At 39.2% G+C, this 26,897-nt stretch overlaps 1 protein-coding gene across 2 annotated transcripts in view; it reads right to left on the bottom strand.

Moving 5' to 3' along the window:
- KCNH1 (potassium voltage-gated channel subfamily H member 1) overlaps window positions 1-26,897 on the bottom strand; it is a 408,422-nt gene that overhangs the window by 265,512 nt on the left and 116,013 nt on the right. The window lies entirely within an intron of this gene.

The following is a 26,897-nucleotide window of genomic DNA, read 5'->3' on the forward strand; positions in this document are numbered from 1 at the left end:
GCACGGATGTGGATAGGCAGTTTAGAGGTACAAATGACTATGTATACAATAAACAAGTTATAAGGATATAGTATACAGCACAGGGAATATAGCCAATATTGTATAACTTTAAATGGAGTATATAATCTATTAAAATTTTGAATCACTATGTTGAACACCTGAAACAAATATAATATTATAAATAAACTATACCTCAGTAAATATATTATATTTATATATATTTTATATATATTATATTTATATATTAACATATAATATATATTATATATAATATATAAATATATTATATATAATATATATAACTATATATATAATTATATATATAACATATATTATATATATTATATATAATATATATTATATATATTATATTTATATATTTTTTATATATTATAATATTATAAATAAACTATACCTCAGTAAACAAATCTTAATAAAAACTGATCCTTAAGTGTGAAATAAACTTTTTAAAAATGCTATATACTAAGAGAAATGGTAGGTTTAGTGTCCGTCCAACCTATTACTGGGTTCAACAAATAGATGTGATCACAAGCATGTGGTAGTTCACATTCAAGGTAAAGAGAAGGTACAGACAAGACCTTAAAAATCCACTCAGGTGCAAATGCAGATGACCTTATGTAGGCTCTCTAAGTTCTCTTTATGCACTATTGGCTCATGCTCCCTACCCAATCATAAAGCAGTTTTTTCCTATTTTTCCCAAAATACCACCCACCAAGTTCTAATAATTACGTCATACATTTGAATAGTGCTTGATGGATTACAAAGCATTTTTATACACAGTATCTCTCAATATTAGCAAAGACCTCATGAGGTAGGTATTATCAGCTAGAAGACTGTCTCCCATTTTGTGTCTGAGACTTGCAGACCAGATTGTTTCCTCATAGCTTTTGTTAATTTAGACTCCAATTCCAACCCGCTCCACCTCTGTAATTTCAGACTAAGGAGTTTTAATCCTTTTGTTGGTCCTCATCTGGAAACCTCTCCATCTCTTTAATGATTTTCAGTTGCCCTAAAGTTACTTTTTAAAAGGCTTATTTATACTGTGGGAGAAAAGAAAAGATAAAACCCTGCTTTTAACAAAGAGGCTGTCAAAATTGGCAAGCTAGTTTGTTTTCTGATGAAGACGGTCACTGTAAGAGGCAGTAAAATGAGAAATTGATTTTTAAAATTCTTTTTTCGCTGCAGTAGAAAATTATCATTAGAGTAACAATCATTTCAGCTACAGAACACAATGAAATTGTATTTACTTCATCAGGAAAGTTCTATATCTGCCCAGCAAGGGGCCATTAAAGTCAGAGGGCTGAGTGCATTCACAGCAGTAATGAATGCAGGTGTTCTTCAAGCAACAATAAATTTTAGCCTAAAATCTTAAGGAAAATCTCTATGGAAAACCTTGTCTTGCTACTGACTTTTGTCTCATCGCTCTCAAAATATATTTAAACAGGCTGCCTGCCTCCCATTTATTTAATCCTCTACCCTTTGACATCTGATATCCATCGTCTACCTTATCTTCCCTCTTACATGTCACAACGATGCCTAATCATCAACTTTAATGACTCTTCCTGATTTTCTAGCACCCACAGGCATATGGTTTCCATATCAATCCTTTCAGTCCAACTTCTCTCCAAACTTCTATTTCATTCTGACTTTTGGACATCTCAATGCGGAAATCACAGGGGCACTTCAAACTCAATATATCCAAAAGAGAAATAACATTAATTGAATATATTTATTTCAGGTGTATGCTCAATAACATAACTAAAAATGGAATCACTTTCTTTGCCTGTGGCTCCTAGACTTATTCTCCTTGTATCTGTATTCCTTTTCTACTAATGGAATCACCATCTTCTGAGACAGACACTCTTTTCTCTCTCTCAACTCCATATCCTAATCAACTACCAAAGCATGTCAATTGAACCTATGAAGCAAAACTCCTATCCATACATCCGTCCATTCATTTATCCCTTCTTCTCTATTCAAATTTAAATGTCTCCAATACTGTCAAGTCATTATTTTTTCTTCATAGTGTCAAGTTTGTTTTATTTTGACTATTCTATAGCAAGAGTAATGAAAATTTTTAAAGGTAAAAAAAAAAGATAGTTAACTATACAGTTAACATTCCCTTCCAGTGTAGGCCCAGTATACATAATTTTATACAATTTAACTATAGTAAACATTTAATTTTAAAGCCTGTCTTGATTATAAGAATCACATTCATATTTATCCATGTCAGTCTTTGTAGCTATCTTTAAATGAAAATATCATATTTCATCCAAATGATGTATTAAACATTTCACTATTATGAGGCTCTTAGGTTGTTTCCAGTGTTACATGTTTAGAGATAATGCTGCAGGAATATTCACACACATGGGATTTTTTTCTTCCTTTGAATTACTTCCAGTGAATATTTTAAAGAGTGAGTTAGGTCCAAAAGTTTACATTAATATATTTTTTCTAGCCATCTATTACTACATTATTTTCCCAAAGGTTCATAACCATTTTCAAAGTATTAGTTTGTCAGTTTCACCACAACCTTTCAAGAATGAGCACTATGTTGGGTTAAGTGTGAAGTTCATGATGACTAGTAAATGTATAAGGTTGTGCAACCAACACCACAATACAGCTTTACTACATTTCTAGTATCCTCCAAATTTTGGTTCATTTACCAGTTGAACATTTGGGTTGTTTCCAGGTTTTCAGTTATTATTAAAAATTCTGTTATGAACATTTACATACATGTTTTTGTGTGAGCATATGCTTTTACATACCATAGGTAGACAACTAGGAGTGGAATTTCTCAGGTGTGTGGTGAATTTATGTTTAATGTTTTAGAAATTGCCCAAATACTTTTTAAAGTGACTACATCATTTTACATTCCTACCAGCAGTGTATAAGAATTCCAGTTTCAAAACATCTTCATCAACGCTTGATACTGTCTTTTTTAATATGATGGATGAGTAGACATATCTTATTTTTGTTTTAATTTGTATTTCCCTAGTGGTTAATGATTGTAAGGATCTTTAGTCATGTTTATTAGCCATTGTATACCTTCTTTGGTGAAAAGTCTTCTCAAATCTTTTGCCAATTTTTAAATGGATTGTTTAATTGAATTGTAAGAGTTCTTTATATATCCTAGGTACAAGTACTTTATTAGTTATATGATCTGCAAATATTTCTTCCAGTATGTAACTTGTATTTTCACATTCTTAATGGTGTCTTTTGAAACACAAATGTTTTTAATTTTGATAAGGTTAAATTTATCCATTTTTTCTATGTATTGTACTTTTGGTATTGTATCTAAGAATTCTTTGCCTAACGCAAGGTGGCAAAGATTTTCTCCTATATTTTCTTCTAGAACTTTTATAGCTTTAGCTTTTACATTTGGAGCTATGATTCATTTTGAGTTAATTTTGGTATATGGTTTGAGGAAGGGATAAGGATACCTGATTGCCTCAGCACCATCCGGGGAAAAGATTATCCCTTTTCCCAGTGAACTGTTTTAGCACCTTTGTTGAAAAACAGGTGATCATAAATGTAAAGTTTATTTCTAGATTCCAAATTCTACTCTATTGATCTATATGTCTATCCTTGTGCTCATTCCATACTTTCTTGGTGCCTATGGCATTATAGCAAGTTTTGAATTCAATTAGTGTAAGTCATCCAACTTTTATTCTTTTTGATATTATGGTAAATAAAACTGGTTTCTTAATTTCATTTTTTGGATTTTTTGTTGCTAGTATATAAGAATAGCATTGATTTTTGTATATTGATCTTGCATCCTATTATCTTGTTAAATTTGTTTATTAATTTTGGTAATTTGTAGATTCCTTGCTATTCTACACACAGAATCATTTCATCTGCAGATAAAGATAGCTTTACTTCTTCCTCTCCAATCTGAATACCTTTAACTTCCTCCCTTCCTCCCATCTATCCTTCCTTTTCTTTCTTCTATTTCTTCCTTCCTTCCTTTCTTCCTTCCTTCCTACCCTCCTTCCCTCCTTCCTTCCTTTGTTTCTTTCTTCCAAATCTTAGGGATAAAACATCTAGTTTTTCACCACTGTGATGTTAGCTGTGGGTATTTCATAGATGCTCTTTATCAGGTTGAGGGAGTACCTTTCTAGTCCTCGTGTACTGAGAGTCTTTATCATGGTTGGGTGTTGGATTTCTTTATTGCCTTCTCTGTATCTATTAAGATGATCATGTGGCCTCTGTACATTATTCTATTAAAATGGTAATATTACATTAATTAATTTTTGGATGTTAAAACCATACATTCCTGAGATAAATTCCTTTTGGTCATGGTGAATAACTATTTTTATATGTTGCCAGATTTGGCTTGTTAATATTTTGTTGAGAAGGTTTGTGTTTATGTTCATAAGACATATTGGTCTGTTGTTTTCTTATATCTTACATTGTCTTTGTTATTAAAGTATTATTAGTCTCATAGAATGTTCTGTTTGTTTGATGTGTTCCCTCTTTTTCCATTTTTAAAGAGTTTTGTGCTATTATTGTCATACATATCACATCTATATATGTTATACACTCAACAATACATGATTATAATTCTTCCTTCATTCAATCTTGTGTCTTTTAAGGAAGTTAGGAGAAGAAATGATAAAGAGGTACATTTAATAGTCTTTGAATACATGTATTTACTATTCTTATGTCCTTCTTTTCTTCCTGGGGATTCAAGTTAAATCTAATGCCATTTCCTTTCATCCTGAAGGACTTCATTTAATATATCCTATAAAGCATGTCTGCTAGCAACCAATTCTTCCATTCTTTGTTTATTGGGAATGTTTTTACTTTACTTTCATTTGTGAAGGATAATTTTGATTTATATAGGATCCTTGGTTGAATTTGGTTCAATAGAATTTTGCTTTTATTTTTATCACTTGGAATATGTCATTTCATTGTTTTCTGGCCTCCATTGTTTCAGATGAGAAGTAGGCCTTTAATTGTATCAATAAGCCTATTAGCAATTTTTTCTTTCAGACTTCACAATTTTCACTTTGTCTTTTACTCCATAAATGTTTCTTCATTCTTCTCTCTGTTCTCTGTTCAGATTAGATCTTTTCTATTGATTTATCTTCAGATTCACTTATGTTTCTTCTTCCATCTTAAATCTGTTGTTTAGTCCCTCTAGTGAATTTTTTATATTTCAGTTACTATACTTTTCAATTCCAGAATTCTTATTTAATTCTGTGTTATAATTTCTGGCTCCTTATTTGTTGAATCATTATTTTCATACTCTCCTTTAATTCTTTAAATAGTTCCATTCAGTTCTTTGAACATGCATATAGCTTCTTTGAAGTCTTGGTCTGCTAAACCCAATATTTGAGGACACTGAGAGGCAGTTTCTATTGACTGCTTTTTTTTCCCTAAGTATGGGTCACACTTTACTGTTTCTTTGTATGCTTAACATATTTTGTTGAAAACTGGATATTATAGATAATAGAATCATAGAATCATAGTAACTCTGGATACCGATTTTCCACCCTTGAAGGTTACTGTTGTTTGTTTGTTTATACCTTGCCTGAGGGAAATCTGTGAATTCTGTCTCCCTCACTGTGTGTGGTCATGTTGCCTCTGTTAAGTTGTATTTCTTTTAACTTTTATTATTCTTATTTTTATTTTTAAGACTGTATTCTTAGGAGTCACTCCTGTGTCTACTGTCTACATAGTTTGGATGTCAGTCAATGATAGGACAAAGGATGTGATCAAACACCTCAAGCCAATAAGGCTTCCTTCCTCTGCCAGTGAATATACATGTAGGTAGGGGAGTCCATTCAAAGTTCACATTGTTTAAATCTGCATAGTATTTTGCTTGCTGTTAGGCCTTTATTGTCTCCTCTGCATGTGCAAACAACCTCAATTGTCCAGGAGTATGTGGATAGTTTGGGCCCTCTCTGGTCTTTGCTATATCCCAGTCAGAAATATGCTTGCATTAATCACAGATGTAACCTCAAGCTACTAGAGATGGTGGCCTTCCCCATTCACCCTACCACTGAGATTGTCACTTCCATGGCAATGCTGATAGGTGTGGGCATCATCAGTTAATCTAAATCAAATGAATCCCCTTTGACTGCAGCAGTACAGCTGTGGGTCCTCGAGAGCCTGCCTTGCCCTGGTAGAAGCACCATGCCAACAGAGCTGTGGGGGAAGGAGAGGATATTAGAGGACCTCCAAGTGAAAAGGTCACAAACTGTCACTATTCTTACCTGAAGTTCTGCAGGTTTTTAATTATAAATGCTTCTCAGATTATTGTATAACTTAGGCCAATTTCTAGAGCACTGAAATTGTTATTTTTGCCGATTTTGTCAAGTTATAGAGCTACCTTTTAGGGAGAGAATTTGCCAACCTCCTCATTCTGCCATAGGTAGCCTGTATTTTTAATTTCTCATTATTGTTTCATTTAGCATTTTTAATTATTATAAAGGTTGAACTTTTTTATTTGTGTTTCCCATTGAGTGAATTTTCCACTCTCCAATTTTGCTCTTATTCATCTTTCTCATCTCTGTGAACAATTATAGATATTAAATCTTTGCCTATATATTTGAGGTATTAATCAATTATTTTTCTTGTATTATCTTTTCTTGTTAAATATTCTTTGTTTATTTCACTCATCTTTCTTTTTTTAAAAAATATTTATTTATTTATTTATTTGGCTGCCTTGGTCTTAGTTGTAGCATGCAGGCTTCTCTCTAGCTGTGGTACATGGGCTCAGTAGTTGTAGCACATGGGCTCTGTAGTTGTGGCATGTGGCCTGTCTAGTTGTGGCACGCAAGCTCTCTAGTCATAGTGCACGGGATCTCTAGTTGTGGTGTGCAGGCTCTAGAGCACAGGCTTAGCTGTCCCACAGCATGTTACCCGACTAGGGACTGAACCCGTGTCCCCTGCATTAGAAGGTGGATTCTTAACCACTGGACCACTAGGGAAGTCCTTATATTATCTTTATAATTTTTCCTCAGAGGCTTTTTATTTCAAGCTTTAGAGTGTTTTCTGGTGGTTAAGCCTGAGAATGTTTCCCAGTTACACTTTACTAAAACCAGTTTTAGTGGCTTCTCAACAATCCCCCAATCTCTCACCTCCAGCCAACTTTATACAGTACTTTTTTTATACAAACAAAATATTCATTAAGTGTTTAATGAATTAAATTATTTGTAATAGGAAATTGAAATAAAAGGCAAGATTAATTAGTGAAATCAAATTAAAGAATATAATACAGTTTTATTTATTATATTTATTGCACTATCCTTTGCATTTGACAAAGTAACACCAGGAGGTTCTAGCAGAATAATAAACGAAGACATTTGTAATTTGGCAATATAATTAACATATCCCAAAATGTTAAATTATTTCAGAAATTTGGATTAAATACGCTCTGTCCACCTCTTCCATCTCATTTTCCCTTGAAATGGTTTCCTTCATGGTTGGCAAGCTTTAGTCCAGGCTTCATCTGAAACAGTTGCTGAATGAGTACCACATGAAATTGGTAGCTGGACAAGGGATAGGAGCTCAAATGGAAACCTGATCCCCAGATGCAGGTCAAGGCAGCCATAATGGAGAGGGCGAGGTGGGGCCCCACAAGGATCTTCACACTGATAACAGGGCTTGCTGCTTGAGGTAATCAGCCTATAGCTAACTTACCCTATCATTGGATTTCCGGGCAGCATGCTGATGACAGCCCGATATCCCTACCCTCCAGTGCACTACCAGGAAGCAACCCACCTAGGAGGCTGTTGGGATAAATGTCTTGTGAGCTAAGAAGCTATAACATTACAAATGCATATTGAAGGAAGATGATACAGAAACAAACAGATGGGTCGGCAGGAACCCCAGAGAAAAGAAAAGAAAAGAAAGGAATAATGTACAGTTTTATGATACAATCTTGGCTGAAAGAGATTCTGACTGTTGCAGCTGAATTATCTGGTCATGAAAAAGGTATTAGCAGTAGTAGGCAGAGACAGCCCATCCAGCTCTCTACTCTAATCGTAGGCTCTCCATAGGGAGATGGCACCCAATATACATTGAGAAGCAACAACATAAGAAGCTATGAGAACAGGCATCATGATGTATTGGGCTGGTCCAAAAGTTCATTCGGGTTTTTTGTAACGTCTTATGGAAAAATCTGAACAAACTTTTTGGCCAGCCCAATATTAGGCAGTGTGTGTGTGTGTGTGTATGTGTGTGTGTGTGTGTGTGTGTGTGTAGGCATGTATATGTACACACACACACATATATATATATATATATGACATGGCAGATATTGCCAACTGAATTTTACATATAAAGATAAGGAAGCTTAGTTATAACTGCTACTCTTGTCCTCTAGCTCCAAGGCCTATGTGTTTCCACTATGACAATTTTTCTAAATCTTCATTAGGTGTCTTAAAACTGTGAAGAAGATTTCATTAACATCCCATTGCTGGAACAGTTATATCCCTCTTTCTAAATAATCCTTTGGCTTTCAGGAATAAATTTTTCATGAATGGGGTAACATGTGCTAAAGTCATTCAGGTAAGACTTTTCCCAGTCAAGGCAGACAGTGTTTATAGCATATTTAGGCCAGATGGAAACAGGCAAGGAATCTAACCCAGGTCTTATTCTACACATCAACCATGTTGGACTCCATGCCAAGGAACTGACTGCCAAAAAGAAAGCTAAGCATTAGAGATATGATTGCTGTAGGAACTACGTCTAGTCCAAGGGACTCCTTAGCCCGTGAATGAGTCATAAGAGAAACAAACAAACAAAAATGAATCATCCCTTACCATGCCACGGCTATCTGAAGAAAATCACCAGCCTGAAAAAGAACAGCCAGTGTTTGGCTTTCTTAATAATTGAGTAGGAGTGACTGTGTGGCTATTCCAAGTGACTTGGGTCATTAATATGGGGGAAACTTTTTCAATATAAAAATCTCTTGGCTGGCTAGCTATAAATACTATCTCAACTAGGAGTGACATAATCCGAAACCAGATTCTCCTTCTCTATAAATATGTTCAAATTGCCCAAAGTCCATCTACACTGTAAAAGTGAAGCAGAAATGGGGCCAAAATTTCAGTGACTCAGGCAAAGTTTCCTGAGACATTTTTTCCTCTACATCAGAATCATTTCCTTTGCTCCAACTGCCTTCATTTCCCGCTCTGTTCTAGAAGGGAAGACTGTTTGGGGACAGAGCAAGGAGCTGAAATTTTCAAGGTATGATGGGGAGCGAGGGGGAAGGGAAATCCATATGTGAGAACACATGCACGTATGAACATGCGTGTGTAAGTCTGGTGTGTAGGTTGGGGAGGAGTTGTAGTCTGAAAGAAGATGTCAAAAATAAAGATCATATCAGTTACAAGGAAAAGCTCAGGAACCAATCAGGCAAGAACTAGAAAATTGGTCCAGAAGTCAAGAAATCTGATCCTTAGTCCCACCCGCAATAAGGCTTTGAACAAGTCAATTGTTCCTGACCTCTGCCTTCCTTTTTCATAAAGTTTTCAACATCCACACAGGGATGTTGAAAATAAAATTAAATAACAGATAGGAAAAGGATGTGAAAAGTAATAAAAAGCTTTATTATTGCGAGACAGGCCAAGAACTGTTTAAAAATTCAGATGAACCTAAAATAAACTAAGCACAGTAACTCAGGCCAGCACCATTGCAATAAGCCATCACCTGGGAAAGTCATCTCCTGATAGTGGGATAAATATTTAGAAGTAACACATTTGAAAGTGTTGCCCCAAGACATAATAAATGGTCATAATGATTAATTTGGGGAATGAGAACTTAGAACTGGATTCTGTGAGAACAGAGGACCTATAAGCACTTTATACAAATATTTCTGTTTAATATATGAGGCTCAGCAGGGAAGCAATGCCCATGTCCTAGTAGAGTGAAAAAATCAGATTCTTACTCTAGGATAAAAACAAAATAAAATAGGAGCTATGCTTTATGTTGTGCTGCCTGCTTGAAATTAGACTTGACAACATTCAATAAAGCAAGTAAATTTCATTTGCCACATGGCGGTGCTCTCCCACTAGCTGTGTGTGGCTCTATCACGCCTTGGAGACGGACATGCCTAGTAGGATGAACATAAAAGATGGTCAACGTATCTCCTTAGGTTTTAGCAACAACCAGGGGAGGTGCAGAGTAAGTGTAGCAAGGTGTCCAACAGGAAATGAAAACTTAGGGAGCTCCGTTTCTTTTTCTTTTTTTTCACAAGAGAGGTGCTACTGTCATGCATTTTAGATTGCTTTTCCAGGAATGAACTGGGCCAAACAGTGGCATTTTCACAACCTCTGTAAATGCTCCTGGGATCCTGGGCCAGCTCGCCAATGGTAAAAGAAAACACAGTGAGGCCAAGCTTCGTGGTTTTTCAATGCATCCTCCCCATACGAGGGCCACACTCTAAGTTCAGGATTCCTAGAGATGTGAACTTGTGCTGTGAGTGAAATCTTTGACAAACGTCTAATGCGTTTATGAAACAAAAACAAAGGTAAAAGACACCAAATACTAATTTTGTAAACAGAAACAGACATCAAAACCAGTCTGTGAATTTTATTATAGCCATGAGCTGAGATTTGCTCCCCAGCTGGCATATATACAACAAACCCAATATTAGAGTCTATCCATTTAGATACTTAAATATTGGGTTGACTGTGACATCTACGTAGCCAGCCACAACAAGGGCATGTCCTCCAAAATATCGAGTGAACAGAGCCATATACCTCATATGCCCCAATGCCTCCTAAAATCAGGCTATTAATAAAGGTTTGATTTGATGTTGAGGAACAAAAATGAAAAAAAAAAAACTGCAAAGAAATTGTGATCTAGAGCATCTTATATATCGCACTTCAGGAGATTGAAAACAGTCAAACTTCTCAAATGCTGTGAAAACCATGGGGCTACTAGGATAATCGGTAGATATCAGATACCTATGGCTGGACATAACTCATCCTACCTGAAAAATCTTTGGTAATTTACCTGAAGAGTCACTTACTCTGTTTTCTACTCTCACGTTTTGCTGTTTGGCTTTTATAAGGGGCACTCTGTAACTAGCCCAATTTATTTTTAAAGCTTCTAAGTACTTTCTCTTCCCCAGTCCCTACTATTTCTTCTGTGCCACTGCGGAAAAGCTGTTGTGTTATGAACACATGGCCCTGCTCTGTATATCCAGCTGCCTGGGAAAATGCTCAGCTCATCTATATTTAATGTCTTTCCTGCTGATCCTTCAGGGTGCAAATCTCCCCCACCACATCTAATAAGCATGATGGATTATATTCAGTTTAGCTAAGGCCAGCCTATAACTAATTACAGCAGCATCCTCAAAGCAGGCTGGAGTTACAGCCTTGTCAAAATGTCCTTTATAAACAGCCTGTTTCTGGGGATTTACACAGCAAGTATAGGTGAATTCAATCATAAATATGAGAAGAGGGTATAATCACTAAGCAGCCAACACTAGGAGCTTTGAGTCCTAACTATTAAGGGAAGGAGGACTGTGGATCCTTGGAGTAAATGAAGAAGAATGAACATTGCAACATTCCAGAGGGGCCAGCTGACCATTTACTCATGTCATACTAAGTGTTATGCTAGGGAAATCTGGCAGCCAGCAGGATGCTCACACGTCAAGAAAAGACTCACAATGACGTGGACAAGCTACTGTTTCACCATTCCAAGTGTGACCCTGGGCAAGGTACCCTCTCTGAACATTAGGTATCCCATTGGAAGATGGGGTGGCAGCAGAGTTTGGTGGAAAGAACACTGACTCAGTAGTCAGACAGATGCGGATTCCAAACCTGGCTCCACCTCTGTGGGCTCTATGAGAGAGGAAGCTACTTAGCCTTTCTAAGCCTTGGTTTCCTCATCAACAAAACAGAAATAATCACAACTACCCTGCACAACTGGGAGGAGGCAGAGTGACAATGTTTATGAAGCACTGGCACAGTGCCCAACACATAGTAGGAACTCAGTAAGTGATAACTATTATTGGTTCCAAGATCCATATTCCAACCATTTTGATTATGAGAAACAAAAATGAGATTTCATGTGGAAAAAAGCTATGGTATGGTAAAAACTTGAAGTGCTTAAAGCATTATAATATGGAGTTTAGTTAGAATTCTACAATAACCTGGACAACCTATATTTTGTTATACCAACATGGATTATGGGAAAACAGGCAAGATAACTATGTGGGATGCTCCCCAAAAGCCCTTGCTTTGGCCCCTACTGCAAGCAGCTTTGGGCAGGAAAGAGCTCTCTGCAGGAGGCACCCCTTTTTCTTGTCACTAACCTTAAAGCAGGTACCCCCATGCTCTACTCACCTCTGGTCCTAGCACACCTTTCAGATCTTTCAATCACATAATACCTTGTCTAACCGGTTGGTTCTTTCTGTAGATCACAGAAGTAGAAATGAAGAATAAGTAATTAACAGATGACTAGATCTCTTCCCTAGCTTCCAGTTCAGTAATCTCGTGAACGAACTGTGAACAAGACAGCATCTACAAGCCTGCATGACAAGCCTGCACACAGTGGGGGACGGCGATGACTCTGACCCCCTATATCAATGATTAACTGAGATAACTTCCCTTTTTCCCTTTAAAAATTTTCATGGCTAAGCAGAATCTTCGGAGGTGTTTTTTGGGGAACACTGAGTCCACCATCTCCCCAGAGTGCCAGCGTTCTGATTAAAAGCCACTTTCCTTTCAACTCTCCTACCCTGTTGGTGGGAATGTAAGTTCATGCAGCCACTATGGAAAACAGTATGGAGGTTCCTCTGAAAACTAAAAATAGACTTACCATATGATCCAGCAATTCCACTCCTGGGAATATACCTGGACAAAACTGTAATTCAAAAAGATACACGTACCCCTATGTTCATAGCAGCACTATTCACAGTAGCCAAAACATGGAAACAACCTAAATGTCCGTCAACAGATTAATGGATAAAGAAGATGTGGTACATATATACAATGGAGTGCTACTCAGCCATGAAAAAGAATGAAATAATGCCATTTGCAGCAACATGAATGAACTAGAGATTATCATACTAAGTGAAGTAAGGAAGAGAAAGAGAAATACCATCTGATATCACTTATATGTGGAATCTAAAATATGGCACAAATGAACCTATCTACAAAACAGAAATAGACTCATAGACAGAGAACAGACTTGTGGTTGTCAAGGGGAAGAGGGGCAGGAGAGGGATGGACTGAGAATTTGGGGTTGGCAGATGCAAACTGTTACATTTAGAATGGATAAACAACAAGGTCCTGGTGCGTAGCACAGGGAACTGTATTCAGTGTCCTGTGATGAACCATAATGGAAAAGAATATAAGAAAAGAATGTCTGTATGTGTATAACTGAGTCACTTTGCTGTACAGCAGAGATTGGCACAACACTGTAAATCAACTCTACTTCAATTTTTTAAAAAAAGCAACTTTCCTTTCTACCAACATTTGCCTCTCTTGAGTATCGATTTTTGAGCGGCAAGCAGCAGGACCTGATTCAGTAACAGTACTGGACAAGATGATATAAAATTAATTCCCAATGCTGGAGTTAAAGTCTAGGATGAATGTTGTGTGTACCGTCATCAAAAGGCTACCCTAGGGCTTCCCTGGTGGCGCAGTGGTTGAGAGTCCGCCTGCCGATGCAGGGGACGTGGGTTTGTGCCCTGGTCCAGGAAGATCCCACATGCCACGGAGCGGCTGGGCCCGTAAGCCATGGCCGCTGAGCCTGTGCGTCCAGAGCCTGTGCTCCGCAACGGGAGAGGCCACAACAGTGAGTGGCACGCATACCGCAAAACAAAAAAAAAGGCTACCCTAAATTCAAAGCCCTCCACGATCCAGCCCCACCCCACCTTTCAAACCTCATCTCCCAATTCCTTCCTCACACACTATGCTCTTGTCCTCTACAGGACAGCTTCCCGGGCCCTGAACACACCATGCTGCTCATACTCCAGACTCTGGCTGTCCTAGAGGGTCTGTCTTTATTCCTACCTCCTGATACTACTTTTCCCCTGGTTAAACTTCCTCATCTTTGGCATTCCTGACCCCTCTCTAAGAGGGACCAGCCTCAAGACATGCTTCCTCAGACGGTCTTCAACCAACACAGGCCATCTTTTATTCTGGGACACCTCTGCTTCCTCTGAAAAGCTTAAAAATCTAAACATATTCTATGTGCTTTCCACATTTGAAACTCTACTTAGTAAACTATGGCTCAAGGAACTCTATTATCAATATTAGCTAAATCATATCAACAGATGTCAAAGGTAGGCTGAGCCCCACCCCGATACGTTATGACATTCAAGTCCTTAGTGGATTGTTGGCATCACAATTTAGAATCATCCTCGCTACATCAGTGGAGGAAAATCTGCTTGGCTACAGTGTCATCTGTCAAAACCAGACTTCTCCCTTAAGGCACGGGCCATCTGCCACCTCCGCCATGAAATCCCCCCGTGTCCATCTAACAATGCCTTCCTCTGCACTCTCAAAGCACTTTGCAAGGACCTCTGCATCCACTCGTTCACTTTCCCAACATTCGAGGGCGCATTTAGCTTACGTAAGGGGCTCCTGGGCAACTAAAGATTCAAGTCCCCCCTGACCTATCAGCAGAGGTTGATGCAAATACCAACCACTGGATCAACAAATTGGTGAAGAGCAGGCACTTGAAATCCAACAGTGAGAATGTCAGCTCCACTCCTTAACAAACGGTCACTCTAAGCGTCAATCCCCTCTCCTCTAAAATGGGAGTAAGACTCCTTCGTTGAGTTGTGAAGGTAAAATGAACCGGGTGATGAGTATAATCAGTTAGCCCAGCACATGCCTGGCACACGGTAAGTGCCCAAGAAGTAGTAGCTATTTTATGGTATAATTGTTCTTGTCACCACTACAAGACAAAGAGATGTGTGCAGTGGAGCAAGGCATAAAGAGCAAAGGCAGCAAGGACTCACTCTGCTTTGCTTGCTCACCTCGCCTCTCTGAAGCTCAGTAAGTGTTCCTTGATTCAAATTTGGAGGGGTGGTGAAGAACTCAGGGAAGACAAGGCTGAGAGAGAGAAGGGGAGCCAAGGTAGCCAGTAGGTCAAAGTTCAAAGACATTCCAAGATGGAGGAAAACAGGGAAGAAGCAGATAAGGCCTGGAAGATTAGTGAGGCCACTACCAGCCCGACAGGAAAGTTTCCAAGTGGTCTGAGGCGACTCCAAACGCTAGTCAGGAGCTGGGCTGGCTAGAAAAAACCAGCTGAGGAGGGTGTTAAAATGAGTTTCAGAACTCAGATTCAATAGATTGGGGTAAAGCCTGAGAATATGTATTTTCAACAGGCAACCTAGGTGATTTTTTAAAACTTTTTGTTAGAGTATAGTTGATTTATAATGCTGTGCTAGTTTCGGGTGTACAGCAAAGTGATTCAGCTATATGTAGCTATCCTTTTTCAGATTATTTTCCATGATAGGTTATTACAAGATATTGAGTATAGTTCCCTGTGCTCTACAGTAGGACTTCTTGTTACCTATTTTATATATAGGAGTGTGTATATGTTAATCCCAAACTCCTCATTTATCCCTCCCTCCCCCTTTCCCCTTTGGTAACCATGAGTTTGTTTTCTATGACTGTGACTCTCTTTCTGTTTTGGAAATAAGTTCATTTGTATCATTTTTTCAGATTCCACATATAAGTGGTATCATATGATATGTCTCTGTCTGACTCACTTCACTTAGTATGATCATCTCTAGGTCCATCCATGTTGCTGCAAATGGCATTATTTCATTCTTTTTACAGCTGAGTAATATTCTGTTATATATATACACCACATGTTCTTTACCCATTCATCTGTGGATGGACATTTAGAACAAGCAACCTAGGTGATTTTAATGTGCAATCACGTCATACTCAGCACCAAAAAGCAGAATGAGCCCTCAGCACTGCCATTCTGATGTGGCCTTTAGAGCTGGCTCTGTGCAAAATCTCTCCTGCAATTGGAGCCTCTCGTTTTTAGCCAAGGCTCCATAAGGGGCTGAGTGTGAATGATCATCAGGTGGTTCAAGTCTGTAACCTCAAGAATCAAGATGAGCTTCACAATAGCAATACTTCCTGAAGCCAAGCATCCTTGTGGGGTTAGTAATTGGTTTTAGATCATTTCCAAGGCTAACAACAACAACAAAAATAATAATAGCAGTACTAGTTACCAAGTGCCAGCAATGTGCCAGGCACTGCACTAGTCTATATGTTATCCAATTTAACCTCCTCAACCTCCTGCAAGATAGACACTGCCCTCATTAAAGGTAAGAAAACCAAGGTTCAAAGAGGATACCTAATGTGCCCAAGGCCACATAGCTAGTAACAGACAGAATCAAGCAGGCATTAGTTCGTGATAAAAGGTGCTGCTGTTTGACCGAATGACAATTCTCTCTGCCAATCTCAGGCTACCCCTTTTCTGCAGACCTGGCTTGAAACCATCCACCTGAAGAAATTATATTTTTTTCTAAAATTCCCAAAGCACTAAACACAGAGCTCCATTTCTGGTGCTATTCAATCCATAACCAGTGAATAAACACAAGTGAGGTAGAACGTTTCTGTCATACCTTTTGCCAAAGAGCACAAAACACATTCATATTTACTACCTCATCTGTTCTAGTGGTTGCTTTCAAAACACACACACACACACACACACACACTTTTATTGGATTGAGACATAAATAAGGGGTTCTGTAAAACATCTGAAATGACATCTTTTACAAGGTCCCATTCTTTCCTCTAAGTGTTACCTTGCTGTTTGTCGCTGTCTCTATTGAAATAGAATCTTTTCATTTTTATACATCCGTTTCAAAGAAGTCTGGTTATACAAAAACGTAACTAAAAAAAGGAATTCTCTTCTATTGCTTAGCACTCTTTATCTTCTATTTTTTTCATTATGCTTCACTTTAATGTGGTTTCATCTCTCTTTCCCAAATAGCCCCAAATGGTCTGCCAATCTGTTTACAACACACCTAAATCTACACTCACTATTGGCACTGCTTTCATGGGTACATCTTTGGACCATTGGGACCATCTCCAGCACCGCCATCCATGTCTCTGAGGCAGGCTATGCTTTGAAAAACTCTAGGCTGGGCCCTCGCCGCCCATGGCTGGCATCTGACCATGGAGTACACATTCTTCTCTCTTACTCACCGAAGTTTATGAGAGATCAGGCCCCCACCCCTACCCTCACAATTAGAATGATTGAAAACTCATGCACTATTTTGATTTAAGTTACTTGGCTTACTATGAAAACATATAAGTAACAAGGAAAAACAACAACAAAAAAAGTCAAAGAACTGTTAAGTAGCCTAGTGGGAGAGATGTTTTCTTTAAGTTTGTTTTTAATTGAGTTATAGTTGACTTACAATGTTGTGTTAATTTCTGCTGTACAGCAAAGTGATTCAGTTATATACATACACTTTTTTTCACAGTCTTGTCCATTATGGTTTATCACAGGATATTGAATATAGTTCCCTGTGCTATACAGTAGGACCTTGTTATTTATCCATTCTATATATAATAGTTTGCAGCTGCTAACCCCAAACTCCCACTCCATCCCCTCACCCCCCTCCCCCTTGGCAACCACAAGTCTATTTTCTATGTCTGTTTCTGTTTTGTAGATAAGTTCATTTGTGTCATATTTTAAATTCCACATAGAAGTGACAGCATATGGTATTTGTCTTTCTCCTTCTGACTTACTTCACTTAGTATGATAAGAGAGATGATTTTTTAAGGGACTTTTCTTGATCATCTCATACCACTCACTAGGGAGTATCTCATTCAACCTAGGAGTGCTTCTCATACGCTCTAATTTCCAGTATGCGTACAGTGACATTCATGTAGTCAATTAATAAGCACTGAGTACCATGTCTGCCTTCAAAAGTTTTCAACATATTAAGAAGGTAACAGCACACACACACGCGTGCGCGCGCACACACACACACACACACACACACAGAAACTACTGCTTCTTAAAGGAAAGCTTAGTCTTTAGTTCTTACAAAAGCCTCTGCTATCAGACAGTCAATGCTCACTTGTCTCCTAGCCAGCACCCTGAGACACACCTCAGCTAATCCCCAAACCTTATGTCTTATCCACAGAGCTTTCCTGTGATTGAAGGAATATGTTTGACACTAGCTCCCCAAGAAGTTTGCATTCTCATAAACTTTTAGTAGAGTTTACACATTTTTTGGACTCCTTTTTCTATATATTGTGGCTATGCCATGCTGTTGTTGGTAAAGGCTGGATAATCCAATAGAAGTCACAATCATCTAAGCCAAATAGGGTCCCTAGTCTGCAGTGAACTCGAGGTTAAGTCATCATCCAAACATGTAGTAATTCTGGAACCTCAACTGAGAAAACAAGATTTGTTCTGTCCCTTACTGGCTATGTGCTTCCCAGCAATGGCACCAAGCTCTCTGTGTCTTGGACTCCATCAATAGTCAGAAGGTAATACATATACAAAAACCTGTACTTATAAAGGTTTTGTGAGATTCAAAGCAAAGATGTAAAAATATAGAACACTACAGAAATATTAAGTAATTACATTAGTGTTAGGAAAGAAAGTCTCTTCTATAGAGTATTAGGGGGAAAAGGCTCTTCTAAACTTTAAAAGGCAATGAAAGAATTAAATGCAAATTTTAATTAACTCAAAACACAGAACTGCCAACATTCTCCTATAAACATAGTATACCCATTCATGAGCAGCTGATATCAATCACATTCAAATGATACCACCAATTGTTAAGCATCCTAGTTAAAATAAAAACATACTTTCTGCAGACTTTTTTCCCTTACTAACCTGAACTGTGCGATCTTGATTCACTCCTTCATTGTTTCCTTCGTTCTATCAATATCTCAGTGCCTGTTATGTGCCAGAAACTGTGCTAAGTGCCACAAATCACAAAAGAACAAGACACAATCCCTTTTCTCCAGTCAAATTGTCTGACCATAATTAATCATGTAACAAAATGATACAACAATAACATAAAGATATTTTGGTTTGTGTGTGCACGGAATAGTGTGGGAATGTACAAAAGGAAGGGACCATGTCAGCCTGGAAAAGTCTTCACGGAGAAGATGCTATCTCTGCAGGGTCTTGAAGAATGGGCTCCCTTCCAAGGTCTTGCTAAGGAAAAGCACAAGGTTCAACAAAAGGGAGAAGAAACCCATAGCATGAAGCCATGGATCTGACTAGCCAGATGTGTAATCCAAGCCACTTTGAAACCATGAGGCAGGCCTGGGGATAGCCTAAACTCTTATTTTTTTACAATCAAGACCCTTCACAATCTAGCTTCTACGTAACCTTTCCATGTTTTACCCTAGCTGATGTATAGCAGACTGGTTGAAAGTGTCTTCTAGACTCAAACAAGCCTGTATTCAAATTCCACGAGTAGTGCTACCTTAGGCAAATGACTAACCTCTCCAAGCTTCACTTTCCTCAAATGTAAAATGGGATGATGACATGTCAAATTCATAAGATTCTTGTGAGGGGTTCAAGAGATAAAGTGTGTCATTTACAAAACATTTATTAAGTTCTCAAAAGAGATTTATTATTGTAGCCAAGACTGCTAATTGTCTCTCCAATACACATTTCCCCTTCCTACTATACTAGGAAGTATATTGTTGAGGAACAATGTACCAAGCTAAAAATTACACTTCCTTCCCTTACAGAGAGGAATAACAATAGGACATGATTCTGACCAATGAGATATAAGCAGAAGTCATTGGACAGACTTCCAAAAAAACCCTTAAAAGGAGAACAGTTTCAGGCCACACATGCTCTTTTGCCTTTTGCCATTATTCCTTTTTCCTACTTGGAACATGACCTTGATGGCTAGAGCTAGAGCAGCCATCCTGTGCCCACATGGGAAGACCAAGAGAATCACAGAAATCTCAGCCCAGACAAACTTAGGTCACTGAATCCATATTACCAATTGTCTACCAACAGATTTGTAATGGTGGGAGAAAAAGTAAACCCCCTATTTCCAGGCCTGTTGTTTAGGTTTTCTGTCACTGTTAGCCAAATTAAAAAAATACACACACACACACACCCCTTCTAAGAAACTGAAGTTAGTTTTAACAGGATTAAGACATGTTTCCTGAAATTAAAATAAACACAACTACCTAAACAGGTCCAAAATACCTTACCCAAACCCCTTATACCCAGATGGTTTCAGAATTCAGAGAGTTAATAGAGTCCATATACTGTGTACGACCAAATACCCCTGAGTAGAGTTGGGCAGCACCCTATCCTCAAGCACATTAACATTTCTGCAGAGAGACATCTGAGCATTTAGACTAAGTGGGATACATGAAGACCATAAGTAGTACCTATCAGTTCGGGGCAGGTTTCTCCAAGTACATTCAGGTCAGTGGAGATTCTGCAGTGAATAAGGTTATGAAAACTCAATTTTCACAGCCTTTGGGTTTTGGAATTATGGATAATGCACAGTGAATCTGTAGTACAAGACAGAATTTAGCTATAATCCACATCTAAATAATATTCTATGAAGGTTGTATAGTATCAATTTGGACTACTCTAACAAAGTACCATAGACTGGGTGGCTTATCAACAACAGAAGTTTATTCCCCAAAGTTCTGGAGGATGGAAGTCCAAGATCAGGTTGCCAGCATGGTGGAAATCTAGTGAGGACTCTCTTCCAGATTGCAGATAACTGATTTCTCATTGCATCCTTGCATAATGGAAAGAGAACTAGCTAGCTCTCTAGAGCCTCTTCTTATATAAAGATACTAATCTCACTCATGAGGGCTCCACTCTCGTGATCTAATTACCTCCCAAAGGTCCCACCTCTAAATACCATCACATCAACATATGAATTTGGGGAAGGGGACAAAAAAGTCAATCCATTGAAAATATAAAAATATATCACCACTGGCTCAGAGAAAGCAGAAAAGGTGTCTAAAGTGAAGAATATCTGAGCTAAGCCATGAAGAATGATTAAGTTTTTGAGAGACAGACATGGGAATTAGAAAGAAATACATGGGCAAGACCTCAATAGCACTGGGGGAGGAACAGGAAGATGGCAGAATAGGAAGATGGCAGAATTCGTCTCTCCTCACAAGTACATCAAGAATACATCTGAGCTTTCCTGGTGGTGCAGTGGTTGAGAGTCCGCCTGCTGATGTGGGGGACACGGGTTCATGCCCCGGTCCGGGAAGATCCCACATGCCGCGGAGCGCCTAGGCTCGTGAGCCATGGCCGCTGAGCCTGCACGTCCAGAGCCTGTGCTCCACAACGGGAGGGGCCACAACAGTGAGAGGCCCGCGTACCACAAAAAAAAAAAAAAAGAATACATCTACAAATGGAACAGTTCTCACAGAGCACCCGCTGAACATTAGTGGAAGACTTCAGACACCTAAAAAGACAAGAAAAAATCCCCTCACAACCAGGTAGGACAAGAGAAAGAAAAGAGGAATCACAAAAGGGATCAGCAACCCTGGCAGGAAGCTGAAGGTGAACAGAGGTCCCTGCACTCAGAAAAACCCCCTCAGGGTGGGGAAATCAGCTGGGACAGAAAGGGACCTTCAGGGGATCAAAGGAGAACACAGCAGACGTCTGTGGAAGGCAGGATAAAATAAGAACTGCACACATGGTCTGTGCCACAGCCCTGCGCACCCCAGCCTGAGTCGTGCGTCTCCTGTTGCAGAGGGTGGCTGGGTGCTAGACAGTAGGGTTTGGAGTGTGCAACCAGGGAGGGGACAGCTGTTGGCTGTGAAAAAACAGCCTGAAGAGACAGGAGTAAGGAGCTCCACAACCAGTAAAGTCTGCGGAAAACGCCAGGGACACCATAAAAGCAAGGCGTCACTGTTGAGTGGCATGCAAGGAGTGGGGATGCCATTGCAACCCCTTTCCCCACCCGCCAGCTTCTTCGGCCTCTAGGGGCAATGGAAGGGGTACCTATCTGGGCAGGACTGCCCGCCCCTCAAGTCAAGGCCTCCTCCGCCCATGTGGGCTCCAGGGTCCTGAGCACTGCCCATCCCAAAGCCACCTTGAGAATCAGCCCTGGGTGCCTCTGCCTGAGTCAGGAATCTGACAGTGCTGGCAGGGGCTGAATCCCAAAGTGTGGGGTTAACAGAGCAGATCCAGGGAGAAGACTGCTGCTGGCTGCTCAGATACAAAAGAGGGGATGGGAGTGAGGGGCTCCGCAGCTGTGAATGCCCCTAGAGGAAGTGTGGTCTACCGAGGAAACGAGGCACCATAGCTGAGTGGCGCGCAAGAGGCGGGGCCACCGGTACCCCCACACACCGGCCCCTGCCTCGGCGGGCACTGGGAGGGGCTCCCACCAGAGTCAGTGTGCCCCAGTCTGCTGTAACTGCCTGCTGGTCTACTCCACCACAGGCAATTCCCACACACCCCAGCTGCGGCCGCCATACCCCTCCCCGGCCAGAGTAAGTGTGCACCAATCAGCCACGGCTTTCGCTCCCTCTTGCCTGGGTGAGGAACAGACGCCTAAGGGTGGCACACACAAAGAGGGGGGGCTAAAACCAAAGCTGAGCCCTGGGGCGGTTGACTAAGGAAGACGAATGGAAATCTTTCCTTGCAGCTGCACAAGTCACGGATTAAATCCCCACGATCGGCTTGGTAAATCCTACATCTGTGGAATATCTGAAGAGGTGAGTATTCCCACAACTGAAAATGGTCTACGTCAGCAGCAGTGGACTTTGGGGGCAAGCACACGTGGGAGTTGGGCCAGGTCAGAGTCTGAGCTGTTCCCACAGTGCCCACAGCAGGTCCAAGATCCACCTGGAGGCACAGGAGGGCCTGCTGGGGAGGTGGGGGTTGGCTGTGTCTCATTGTGGGAGCAAGAACACTGCAAGAGGAGGCCCCAGGAAAAGATTCTTAGCACCGTTATTCTTTTCTTCTTTGTTTCATTTTGTTCAGTTGTTGCTGGTGTGGTTTTCATTATATGTTATTTTTTATGTTTTTTTAAAAAATGTTTTAAATACATCTTTTTAAAGTTTTTTCTATTTTTACTTTACTTTTTTGTTGCTTTGTGGTTTTTTCTTGTTTTTGTCTTTTATTTTTTTAATTTTTTTAAGTTTTTAATTTTTTTATCATTTTTATGTGGCTGTTTTATGTTTTCTTTGCCTTTTCTTTTTAGTTTGCTTTCTGTTTTGATTTATTTTTCATTTTCTCTTTTTATTAGTTTAGTCCTTATTGATTGTTCTCATTTTTGAGTTCTTTTCTTTGTTTGTTCTCTTGTTTTGTTTTGTTTTTCTTCTCTGTCTGTTCCTTTGTTTCTCTTAGTTTGGTTTTGCTTTTGTTGTTATCATTTGCTTGGATCTGGTGTATCTGTTTGTTTTCTTTCTTCTTTTTTATTTTCTGTGTGTGTTGTGTTGTTGTTGCTGTTGGTTTGTTTTTGTCTTTGCTTTGTCTGGTGTATCTGTTTGTTTTCTTTTCTTTTTTTTTTTTTCTTTCTTTTTACTCTAGCCAAGCTGCGCAGCTTGTGGGCTCTTTGTTCCCTGGCCAGGGGTCAGGCCTGAGCCTCTGGGGTGGGAGTACTGAGCTCAGGATGCTGGCCCACCAGAGAATTCCCAGGCCTAGGGAATATTAATTGGTGTTCACGTTCCCAGAAGTATCCATATCAACACCAAAACGCAGGCCCACACAACTGCCTGCAGGCTCCAGTGCTAGACATCTCACATCAAACAACCAGCAAGACAGGAACACAGCCCCACCTATCAGCAGACAGGCTGCCTAAAGTCATACTAAGCCCACAGACACCCCAAAAACACCACCTGATGCGGCCCTGTTCATCACAGGGAAAAGACTCAGCTCCACCCACCAGAGTGTGCAGGCATCAATCCCTCCCACCAGGAAGCCTACACAAGCCGCTGAACCAACCTCACCCACCAGGGGGCAGACAACAGAAGCAAGAGGAACTACTACCCTGCAGCCTCTGGAAAGGAGACCATAAGCACAGTAAATTAGACAAACTGAAAAGACAGAGAAATATGTTGCAGATGAAGGAGTAAGGTAAAAACCCACAAGACCAAAGAAATGAACAGGAAATAGGCAATATACCTGAAAAAGAATTCAGAGTAATGATAGTAAAGATGATCCAAGATCTCAGAAATAGAACAGAGGCCCAGGTCAAGAAGATACAAGAAATGTTTAACAAGGACCTACAAGAGCTAAAGAACAAACAATCAGTGATGAACAACACAATAACTGAACGGAAAAACACACCAGAAGGAATCAATAGCAGAATAACTGAGGCAGAAAACAGATAAGTGAGCTGGAATATAGGATGGTGGAAATAAATTCCATGGACCAGAATAAAGAAAAGAATGGAAAGAAATGAGGACAGTCTCAGAGATCTCTGGGACAACATTAAACGCACCAATATTCGAATTATAGGGGTCCCAGAAGGAGAAGAGAAAGAGAAAGTGTCTGAGAAAATATTTGAAGAGATTATAGTCAAAAACTTCCCTGGCATAGAAAAGGAAATAGTCAAGTGCAGAAAGCACAGAGAGTCCCATACAGGATAAACCCAAGGAGAAACATGCTGAGACACATATTAATCAAACTATCAAAAATTAAATACAAAGAAAAAATATTAAAAGCAGCAAGGGAAAAGCAACAAATAACATACAAAGGAATCCCCATAAGGTTATCAGCTGATCTTTCAGCAGAAACTCTACAGGACAGAAGGGAATGGCAGGATATATTTTAAATGATGAAAGGGAAAAAAACTACAACCAAGATTACTCTACCTAGCAATGATCTCATTCAGATTTGACAGAGATATCAAAAGCTTTACAGACAAGCAAAGGCTAAGAGAACTCGGCACCACCAAACCAGCTTTACAACAAATGCTAAAGGAACTTCTCTAGGCAGGAAACACAAGATAAGCAAAAGACTTACAAAAACAAACCCAAAACAATTAAGAAAATGGTAATACGAACATACATATCAATAACTATCTTAAATGTAAATGGATTAAAGGCCCCAACCAAAAGACACAGACTGGTTAAATAGATACAAAAATAAGACCTACATATATGCTGTCTACAAGACACCTACTTCAGACCTAGGGACACATACAACTGAAAGTGAGGGGATGGAAAAAGGTATTCTTTGCAAATGGAAATCAAAAGAAAGCTGGAGTAGCAATGCTCACATCAGACAAAACAGACTTTAAAATAAAGACTGTTACAGGAGACAAGGAAGGACACTATATATAATGATCAAGGGATCAATCCAAGAAGATATAACAATTGTCAATATTTATCCACCCAACATAGGAGCAACTCAATACATAAGGCAAATGCTAAAGACGTAAAAGGGGAAATCGACAGTAACACAGTAGTGAGGTACTTTCACCCTTCACTTACACCAATGGATAGGTCATCCAGACAGAAAATTATTAAGGAAATGCAAGCCTTAAAAGACACATTAGACCAGATAGCCTTAATTGACATTTATAGGACACTGCATCCAAAAGCAACAGAATACACCTTCTTCTCAAGTGCACACGGAACATTCTTCAGGATAGATCACATCTTGGTTCACAAATCAAGCCTTGGTAAATTTAAGAAAATTGAAATCATATCAATCTCAAGCCTTGGTAAACTTAAGAAAACTGAAATCATATCAATCATCTTTTCCAACAACAACGCTATGAGATTATAAGTCAATTACAGGAAAAAAACTGTAAAAAACAGAAACACATGGAGGCTAAACAATATGCTATTAAATAACCAAGAGATCACTGAAGAAATAAAAAAATATCTAGAAACAAATGACGATGAAAACACGATGACCCAAAACCTATGGGATGCAGCGGAAGCAGTTCTAAGAGGGAAGTTTATAGCAGTACAATACTATTTCAAGAAATAAGAAAAATCTCAAATAAACAACTTAACCTTACACCTAAAGCAACTAGAGAAAGAATAACAAACAAAACCCAAAGTTAGCCGAAGGAAAATCATAAAGATCAGAGCAGAAATAAATGAAATAGAAGTGAAGAAAACAATAGCAAAGATCAATGAAACTAGAAGCTGTTTCTTTGAGAAGATAAACAAAATTGATAAACCATTAGCCAGACTCATCAGGAAAAAAAGGGAGAGGACTTAATAAAATTAGAAATGAAAAAGGAGGTTAAGGTTACAATTGACACCACAGAAATACAAAGGATCATAAGAGACTACTACAAATAAATACGTACCAATAAAATGGACAACCTGGAAGAAATGGACAAATTCTTAGAAAAGTACAACCTTCCAAGACTGAACGCAGAAGAAATAGAAAATACAAACAGACCAATCACAAGTAATGAAATTGAAATGGTGATTTAAAATCTTCCAGCAAAAAGAAGTCCAGGGCCAGACAGCTTCACAATCAAATTCTATCAAACATTTAAAGAAGAGCTAACACCTATCCTTCTCAAACTCTTCCAAAAAATTACAGAGGGAGTAATACTCCTAAACTCATTGTACGAGGCCACCATCACCCTGATACCAAAAGATATTACAAAAAAAGAAAAGTACAGGCCAATATCACTGATACATAGACGCAAAAATCCTCAACAAAATACTAGCAAACCGAATCCAACAGCACATTAAAAGGATCATATACCATGATCAAGTTGAATTTATCCCAGGGATGTAAGAATTCTTCAATATATACAAATCAATCAATGTGATACACCATATTAACAAATTGAAGAATAAAAACCATATGATCATCTCAATAGTTGCAGAAGGGCTTCCCTGGTGGCGCAGTGGTTGAGAGTCCACCTGCCGATGCAGGGGGCACGGGTTTGTGCCCCAGTCCGGGAAGATCCCACATGCCGCAGAGCGGCTGGGCCCGTGAGCCATGGTCGCTGAGCCTGCGTGTCCGGAGCCTGT

The sequence above is a fragment of the Monodon monoceros genome, unplaced genomic scaffold (genome assembly GCF_005190385.1).
Source record: "Monodon monoceros isolate NGI ecotype Baffin Bay Population unplaced genomic scaffold, NGI_Narwhal_1 Super_Scaffold_18, whole genome shotgun sequence".
Classification (NCBI taxonomy): Eukaryota; Metazoa; Chordata; class Mammalia; order Artiodactyla; family Monodontidae; genus Monodon; species Monodon monoceros.